At 34.2% G+C, this 10,542-nt stretch overlaps 1 pseudogene; it reads right to left on the reverse strand.

Annotated features, from left to right (window-relative positions):
* Nucleotides 1-573: 573 nt before the first annotated feature.
* LOC105141061 (uncharacterized) overlaps nt 574-10,542 on the reverse strand; it is a 16,035-nt pseudogene continuing 6,066 nt past the window's right edge.

A 10,542-nucleotide genomic window follows, 5' to 3' on the forward strand; every position in this document is an offset into this window, starting at 1 on the left:
AGTTCACTTCATCCCATAGCTTCTAAAATCAACGAAGAAGTTGATTTTAGAGGAGAGTGTGGAGCAGCAATAGATCCAAAAAGTTAAATTAAATAATAAATTAAACTATTTTTAACTAATGAGTAAAAAAGAACCAGAAAGTAACGAAAACCAAAATCAGAGAGATCTCCTGTGCAAATGTTTACCTAGCTGCCAATGAAACTACATTTTTTTCCATTGCAATATTCTGATTATCCGGCACGTAATTCAAAATTGTAGGCAATACATGCCATTTAGGGTTTCGAACCTGTGCATTCATGCCATAGAAAACTTGGACTATAGATGCTGCCTTCACTGAGTTGCTAGCACAGCCAGATTCTGTTCCACATTCCCATCCACCAAGGCAATTCCAGGTTCACCATCAAAGCTGTTCGCCTTTCCTAGCAATTATCGGCCACCTTATTATGCAATACCTCCAGCTTCCCTCTATTTACTGGGAAATTGAGTAGCCTGCAAGAAAATGACAAAGAGGTCGGCATTCTGAGAGAGAGAGAAAAATGACGTGGATATTTTTTCAAAATAAGTTGTCGCTGCTTTGATAGATTTCTTTGTTCTTTTTTCTTGTTTTATATTTCTTAAAGAATTTTCTGAATGTCAGTGATCAGAAACTCGATAAATGCACCGGAATGCGGCTTCAAGTTACAGAAGAGGGAGTCACTACCGCAATAACCATACCCTTCTACCGACGTAATGAACTTGTTTGAGTCCTTAGTCGATCAATTGCATGCCTCTGTATGTGCCTTTCTTCTATTGGCACGTTCATTTCCTCTGAAGACTGCAAAAATAACAAAAAAGCATGAGATGAAATACATTAAAAACCAATAAAAAAAAATCTCAAAGCGTAATTTCCAATGTATGAGACAGGGTGTCCAATGACCCCCCAGAGTCGAGGAAAAAAAAGAAAATTTTTCTACCACTCGGACAAGTTTTCCAAGACCTTTCAGTTATGTGTCCAAGTATATCCATAATCATAAACATCATGCTTTAAAGAATCCAGCTATGCAGATATGAGGAGCTTTCACTCCAAAGCTTTCCAAAAATATTTTCTACTGTTAGAGATGCCCCATTATTTACATAGCTATACATGATACCTAGCAAGACCAATATGCATAAGGAGTATTTGTTTTAATAAAGGCCAGCTGGACCTTCAATCTCTCCTCTCTACCCTTCAAATGATGCGCTCTTTTCCTTCCTTTGTTGATCGATCTTTTGTAATACAAAAACAGAGAAACATAGAACATGGATATGGACATGAGACACCTGAGAAGCAAAATTATACCTGTAACGAGCATATGCTTCGTGAAATATGGTCAATCTCTTCCTAATATGAATAGAATTTGCTGAACCTTTGCATCCCTTTGCATCCATAGTAGGACAGAAACAATGGCATTTATCCTACTCGAGTTCCCATTGACATAACGGATATGATAACCAGGCAGAAGTGATGAGCTATTTCCATTAATCAGTGACCCCATCACGTTCAACACGAGATTGAGAAGTTTGCAACTTCTATCAAACAGGCAAGAGCCAGGCAGAAGATAATAACACCATGTCTGTTCATGAAAGGAGCCCGTGCTTTCATCAACATCTTCTGGAACACACTGTAGAAAAGTGAAATATATATCATTTCAATTGCTAAAAAATCATTGAGAGGATTGCTTGAGGTTTATGAGCAAATTCACAAAAATTAGTGCAAAATAAGAAAGATTAAATCCCCAGCCCACAACATAAGGAAAAGGGAAGTCTAAAGATAGATAAAACTTCACTGTGAGCATGCAAACAACTGCTAAAATGCATCTTGTTCCATGAAACCTGGAAATTAAATGAAGAGATTCCTGGCCAATAAATACTCCATCCTCATTGAAAAATTTAAGGCCATTGTATACATGTCCATGAGAAATGAACAAAGATCTATGCCATTAAGAAACCAACACAGTTTCAAAAGCATCCCAGTTCCCACCAAAAAAGTGTACAGGAAACAAGATCCAATATCATTGACTTCACAAAGATCTAGGTTGCTAAGGTCAAGACTCAAGATACATACTGCTGCACCATATAAACGAAACCAAATTAATATCGTCTTGCAAGACTTATTTATTGATAAGTCAACATCAAATATCCTAATGACAACTCAGCTCTTTTTTTCTCTCTCAAAAAAGACAGAAAAAATAATGATGCCAGCAACACTACAAAAGAAAAACAGACATTGATACAAATAAAACAAGAAACGAGGAAGGTCTTAGTAAAGAAGAAGGAAAATCAGGACAGTTGTTGAAGAGTAGAAATACTTACATGTGCAACATCAATGAGATATGCTGAAAGGACATTAGTTAAAGAGCAAATACTTCGTTCGGAAAGTCTTGTTGGCTTAGTGTCCAGCGCAATAAGCATCCCGAGCATAGCACAACAATTGTCCAGAGGTGGTTTTAATGACTGAAAAAATGAAAAACCCATCGTGAGTCAAGCAAAAAAGTTATTGTAAACAGCATTCTACCTTTTTGTTGTGTTCCTTTTGAAATAAAAAAGATTTTGTCCACAAGAGACCTCAGAAACCCAAAAAAAAAAGAAGAACCATCTATGTAAATAACAAAATTGCATAAAAGTCAATCAACTTACTATCTGCTCTAGTATTACTTTCTCTGGCATTGCAAAAACGATAGAATTGTCACCCATCTGTGACAGTCATGAGCAAACAACATTGGTCAGTGATTTAAAAGTTCCAAGATTTGAAGTCTTGTTCTCTATTGCAGGAAAAATATTTTCTGCAGACATAAAACTCCTTGTCAAATACAAACTACATAAACCATTGATCCAAAATTGCTTGCCAAGGGAGAAATAATTCTGAATTTACGAGGAAAAACCTTTGAAACGTGAAACCAAAGTGATGAAAAAGTTAATGTGGTCAGAAATCTGAACATGGCCAGCTTTGTACGCTGAATGTAAAACCTCTATGATCCAGAATAACATAAATGGATCCAACTCATGACCTGCACTGTATCAGAGAAGAAGATTTGAAATAAACAAGCTTATTAACAGTCAGAACTCTGTTTTCTCTTTCACAAGTATTAGGTCCTACTTTAAAGTTTAATGCTTACAACTATCTAAAAGCAAAAACATTTCTTAAAAAACTCATGAAGGAGGAATATAGGATCAAATAGACAACGTATAAACACAATGACTGACTCCATAGTCCATTATAATGGCAAGAAATGGTGAAGGAAAATGGTGTCATCATTGAATTGCAAATTGTCTACTAAGGTTATGTTTTTTTTATGAAAAGTGGTTTCTGAAAAATTATTTTTTAAATTTTTTTGTGTTTATTTGTTATTATTGGTCAACAAAAAATACTTTCCAATCAAAGAAAAATTTGACTTAATTTTCAGGAAAGTGTTTTCCTTAAAAATATAAGCAAAAAACACTTTTTATTATTAAAAAATAATTTATTTTTTTAAAATATTATCCATTATTAAAAAATAATTTATTTTTTTAAAATTTATTTTTTTAAAAAAACTATTTTTAACCAACCAAACAGGAGCTAAACTGTCATTTCAAAATAAGTTTTCCTTCAATAGGAGCTAAATCAGTGGAAAACATTACGTGCAAGGTTTCATGCAGAAGTCTTTTTATTGACCCCACAATGAAAACTTTTACACCTCAGGAGACATTAGACACAACAACAGTGGCAGAAGCAAGCACGAGTTCAGAGATGTTGGTTCAATGCTAAAAGTAGCAATATAAATTTTGGTGGAAAATAATCATTAAATATAAAGTTAAGTAATGCAACATCTTAAAAGTTCATTTGAAGTTCACCAAAACTGTTTTATATTAGTTCCAAAATGAGGCATCAATAAGGTGAAAGCTGAAGGAAATTATGGACTTTAGTGAGGGGAGAAACACACTTACACAAGCAGCAAGAAGCACTTGACTTCAGCAAAGTTCAATCCAGTTGAGAAAAATAATAAAGATAACAGATAGAGAGTTCTTGAGAATCCCCGGCAAGGGTTATGAAAGGACCATAAAATATGTTCCTTGCTCAACAGAAAACGAATATGACAATGACCCAAGTAATGGACCCCCCATGGGCTTGTAACCAAACATGAAATTTATTGGGAAATATCAGCAATAACCTTCATCTTGATATGTGCTGTAGAACTCTCAGCAAGCATTGCATTTCATCATATAACAATGAACATTGCCCCAGGCGAAGTAGAAGATGCAGCACAACCTCTGAGGAAGACAGCAAAAAAAGTTGACCAAGTTTATGCATTAATTGAGCTGCCTACGAGTTGCAAGTTTATGCATTAATTGAGCTGCCTACGGAGTTGATTACAAGAAGAAAAGATAAACCTAAATATTGATGACGTGAGTTGTGAAGATTTCATCTTCAACAACTACTCAAAATACCTGGGAAGAGGATGGGTGCCTGTCACCTAGCAGGACAAGCAACGTGGGCAGCTCTCTTATCCAAGTAATCTGAGAGTCAAATAGTTCTGAATCACTGACATCATCTGTGCACAGGAGATCTTCTCTCTGAAAATTTCCAAAAGGTATTATTTGAGAGATTCAGTCATTTTTTTGTAGAAATAGCCAAGCAGAGACAAAAATGATGAGAATATCTTCTAAGGAGGCAAAGAATAATCTCTCTGATGCTAAGGAGTTGAACATACAGAAATGATCATTTCTTCAATGGCAGCAAGGCAAGCCAATTTTACTGATGACTCTGGACTGCAATCCTGGAATGTCTTTGTAAATGCCGGCAACAAAGATATGATTGTTTAACATCTTCATTACCAGATCTTAAGGTTCTCTCAGGAAGCTGTAGAGTTTTGATGAGAAAAATCTATAACCAGGAACCACGACACTGACAAAAGACAATATCATAAAGCAAGAGAAACATCAGCCAGCATAATTTACTGAAGATAAATTATCATGCAATTCTTAAAGCATAAGTCAAACCTGGAGAAAGCGATGCTTCCAATTTCCAATCACCTGTGACACAAGATTTGGGATAAAAGGAATCAGTGTCGATATCTGCTTTTCTCGAATTGCTGTGCCAGATTGCATGTAACTGCAGCTCTGAAAGAAAATAAAAAAAGGATGCAGCAAATCAACAAGAAGTGTATAAAGGCGCTTCCACATCATTTAGATGTATTCTTTTTTGTAAATATCAGAGAAATCTCCCAGAAAGATAGCGCAACTCAAGGCGCTTTCATAATATGAGAGTCCAAATAATTTTTTAAGTGATATCGTGTATTGAAATTAAAGTTTTGCAAACTGTTATTTGAGGAGGAAGCAATGCTTTTATTGTATGATTACTGTAGAGACTACTTTAAATCAGCAAATTTTCTACAAATGTGAGTTCCTTGGTTTTAAATCTTACTCGGGATTAGCAGCTATGAAGTTCAAACTTAATCACTGAAGTATGGTCTTGTTTTACTATGAGTTTTCTTCTCATTCAGCGCAAACAACCACAAGACTACTCCCGAAGACCGATTCCAGTTTTTACAGAACTCAGAAATCCTCCAGCAAAGAGTCCCAGATTTCCAAGAAAAAAATGATGCTCCAGAAATTTTTGTCTGAAAGTTCGGAGAAATGCTTATTACTTCTGAATGAAAAAATCAGTGTGATACATTTTAGCTTTGTAATGGTGGCACCTAAAAGGTAGGTCTGACTTTTTCCTGCCATCCGAAATGAAGTATCAGCAAACATGATGCGATTAAAGTGACCAAGACTTGTAAGTCCTAAGTTCTACTATAAAATAATTTTGAATGAACATATTAATTTGAATTATACGGTCCAAGATCAAATGTTTCCTAAATTAAGATCTTGTCTGCAAATTCAAGGAGCATAGACACACAGGAAGTACATATTTTCAAGCAACATATACTTTACAAATGTCAGAAATTCTAATAAGTCAGCAAGTGGACAGATCCATTCACTTAAGTGCATGAATATTTCTGTAATTGCAATGTTCAAGATAACATATCTGTCATCATCCTGCCAAGCAAGCAAACAGCAAAAGTTAAGGCACATAAGCTACTATAACTGCAACTACAGTTACAAAGATATTTTTTTAAAAAAGCTTCCTTGTGAAAAGAAGAAAACAGGAAGTTACTGCAGGTAAATATACTCAGTAAAAAGTGTTTGAAATAGAGGAAACCATGGGATGGAAAAACATTTTGAGTTATATTTCCACTTGTTTAGTTGAGAAGAACTAGATACGAGGATGTAGAAAGAGGAGGCAATAAACTTTTCTTAAGGTTCCCCATATCTTATCCATCAGTAGGAACAGAAAGACTAAATGAAAAGTTTATCTTGATGGGCAGATGCATTATCTTTATATAAAATATGGACCTTTTGTTTTGCATCCCTTTCCATTTTTTCTCAGCCAAACAGAGGAGATATACTAGGACACAAAGCCATACCTTTTCTGAAAGGCAATGCATTGGACTGAGGGGAAACAACCAGCAACTTCTTCAACAGTACCGATGAGAAACTTTGATCAAGAGGTCATGATTTAGGATGGCCTTGCATAACTCCATGGATAAAAAACGAGATTCGAAGAGCTATGCTCCAAAGTATGTTAAGCATGCAATCAAATGATTGTGCATCTAGTGAGTCATGAAGTATTGGGAGAAAATCTTGGAAGCAATTGACTAAAACTGGTACAATATCTTTCAGCTTCCTGATGATGACAGAATATTCTACACAAACAAAGACAAAACAATAGAAGGTAAAGGCTTGCCACATTTAATATAACAGAATAAGTTACATTAGGGTTATAACACAAACAAAAGACATTTAAAGGTTACATGGTTGCGCATTAAATGTTGAAAATAAGCTATTCAACCATAATTATTTCTTATAAAAAATGAATGGATTTCTCCTATAGCATGGCATTGAGAAACATAAAATATTTCCATGGCAGAAACAGTTGAATGCTGGTAGCAATGAGCTTGTCACTCTAAAGAAGTGGGGGCAAGGTGTTTAGACATACCTGCAAATACTATAGGCACATCAGGCTCAAAGCATGCAATATTTTTTGCTCAGGGACATTCTATGAAATTGAAAAAAGTGTTACCAGAAATCATTAGGCAAATCGAAGGCAAGAGGCTTAGCAAAAGGACATTATATTACAAACCACATAACACAATTAGACATGCGAATAATCCATCCCTGAAGTTGTACTTTAAAACTATAAATTTACATTTCAATATGAAGAAGAGAATCCACTTATCGACGTGTGCATTCCATCCTCAATGCATACCATAGGCATAAAAAGTGCATGAGGGCGTCTTGGAATAACAAATTAACCAAAGGAACACAAAGTGCATGAGGGCGTCTCGGAATAACAAATTAACCAAAGCTCCAGAACCGTGTCAATGAGTCACCAGTTCTATGAGATACATACTGCATTGACCACGCTATTATGCAAGATAATAAATCTCAAGTGCCAACAGAGATTCATTACGAGGATCATCACCCAAAATCTTGCATGTGTTAGCAAAATAATAAATTATCTGTTTCTATCTAATCATGTTTTTATATGGGATCCAAAAGCCAATTACAGATATTTATAATATAATTTCGTTAGGGTTCCTGTTTTCATAAACTGTCAACTGATTCATGTATGACCTTTAATATTCGATGCAGTTTAAACTGCTTATACAAATAAAAGATCCATACCACTATTACGATGAACTCAAGCATCTGTCATAGACCACTAGTACTTAAAACTTCTGCTACTATGACCACAATAACAAATGGAAAATTGCAGAACTATCGTCCAGAGTATGATGGCACAATCATACATGGCTGAGTGTGAAATATGACCAGACAGTTTGTACCCAACAGAAATTTTACCAAAATCACTAGGATATAAAAAGGAAAACAAATAAATTTTGCAAGTGATTCTCAGGAAGCACCTTCTCAAGCAGGTTAACTTCTTTACTAGATGGCAACAGTAACAAGCATCTCACCAAACCAGCAAGAGCATTTTTCAGCTTGCCTTTGTCTTCTAAATAGAACTGGTTCTTCCATAGAATATCATCATAATTTTGAAGTATCTATTATCGGCACATTGGTGAAAACAAAGCATCAAAATGCAAATAGAAAAGAACGATAACCATGTCAACTACAGTTCATAATGTATCATTTTGATGGCTAGTACGCATTTAGAAATAACATTCTTTTAATTCATATAAAATTATTATAATCTATGAGGTTATTTTGACAACTCAGCAACATATATTTTGCACAAACCTAAAATGACAGCATCTACCAAACCATAAAAGGAGAGAATCAGGAATATTCAAAAGGCAAGTAACCCATCAAAGATTTAATGAAAAGAAGGATATCCAATAAGGCCCGATCCAGTAAGCAGCCACAACACCATATTACAAGCTGATGATATTATTTATGATGCACCTGTGTGGCAGATGAAAATCCTTCCATTGCAGTTTTGTTTTAAACAACATTAAGGTTAGGATTTGGATCCTTATTCAAATTCCTCTAGCCACCATGAATAAAAATAAAGGGTAGCACAAGCACAAAACAAGTGGATTCTCAAACACCAAGAATAAAGAAATTAACTCTAAACCTCTAAATAATATAAACAAATGAAGATACATTTTCAGCATACGAGAAAAATGAAGGTGGATGATACTAAACAGCGAGATCAAAAAATTTGAACACCGTAAGCCGAACATCAATTGCTAAAGTTGTCATTGCATTAAAAATGGAAACCATAATTAACGAAGTGACAGGTCCTTGATTATCCTGGCCAAACAGGGATAAAGAAATAATGTCAAAGAATGGGATAAATTAATGGTGGTAAAGAGTGATAAAATAGCAATGAAACTGACAAAATGCCTCATTATAATGAATAATGACCAGTAACAAAAAAAAAAAAAGATAATTGGAAACACAAAACATTGCAACCTTTTGACTCTGTTGTTGTACAAGATACATTTGATTGAAAAGAAAATTGCAAATCTCTAATCTCATCAAAAGTAGAACTAATATCTTCTCATAAAAAAAAAATAGTGAAATTTCTTTATCCCCTAGTCCCAAACTTCATTTACCAGTCCACCCTCCAACAAAAACTGATAACCTCCACTCCTATGAGCAGTATTCTGGCTAGATATTGAATCATACAAGCAACTATGCTGCTAGGTCATTCTATTAACATCTTGAAGCTCACTAATGAAAGATTGGGAGAAAAAATAGGCCCTCAATTATTTTTAAAATTGAAAACTCTTTGAAGAATACTTCATTCTTATTTTAAACAATTACTGCATAAAGCTATATCCAAGAACCAAAGACAATTTTATTCAAGCATTTTGGGCATGCCAATCTTTAGATGAAATTTCTAGTTGTGTCAGTCTTTGAAATTGAAAGACACTACAACTAATACTAATAACTGATCAATATGAGTGCATAATCTTAGGAATGATGTTTAACATGGTTCATTCCTTTTACTGTTTTCCATGTAGTGGTTGCTCTCAAGATTCAAACATGAGGGTTTGTGCTTTAGCAATTGTCTTTAGAAGATACACTGATAATCATATAGCTGAAAATCTTCCTTGTTTTTTTTTCCCTATCATTGGATTACAAAAAAAACATTAACATCATAATGACAATAGCTTAATGCTCTTGCGATAACCAATAAGAAAATAAAATGCAAATCTAAAACATTAAAAAAGAAAAGCCATACCAACAACAGGCAAAACTTCAAATGTTTAAAGAATATAACTTACTAAGCCAATGCTGAAACACATCCTTATATATTAAAAGCGTCCAAGCAGCCACCCTTCATGAAAATGCAAGAAAGAAAATGACAAATTACCTCTTTATAGCCTGGTAAAATCACTGACTTAACAAGTTGGTATAGGTTTTCTTGAACAATTTTATCATCATCACTGATCTGTTCACGTAGTTTTTCTATAACATCATATTCGTGCAATTTAAGCTCTTCTAGATATTTGAGGAATAAATCCTTCATGAAAAACTTAATTAATTATTCTTTGATGCGGAATAAATATGTTTATAACATAATCGTAAGTTTTAATAACAAGGAAACAATACCTCCAGCCATTGATGTTTCTCACGTATTTGCTGCTCTCTTTATATATATATTTGGCACTTCCAAACTCTACTCACTCTATATAGATGGTGTAAAACTTAAGGTAATTGAGTTAGTGAGTATAGGGACCAAATAACATTATTTATAGCCAAAGCTTCCATCAAACTTTAATGGTTATATGTTACACATACTTATTATATTATGGGTAGTTACAAGTGAAACACTTTAAGAGTTCATGAATGTTACATCCTTAAAGTGAACCACTTAAAGAGTTCATAAATGTAAATGTTACATTATTAAAGTGAATCACTTTAAGATTTCGTAAATATAAAGATTACAACCTCTAGAGTGGACCACTTTAATGGTTCATAAGTGTGAAGGCAGTTAAAGAATCGTTTATAATGACTCTATAAGAAACG

Source organism: Populus euphratica, unplaced genomic scaffold (genome assembly GCF_000495115.2).
Source record: "Populus euphratica unplaced genomic scaffold, PopEup_1.0 scaffold131.1, whole genome shotgun sequence".
In the NCBI taxonomy this organism is placed as follows: Eukaryota; Viridiplantae; Streptophyta; class Magnoliopsida; order Malpighiales; family Salicaceae; genus Populus; species Populus euphratica.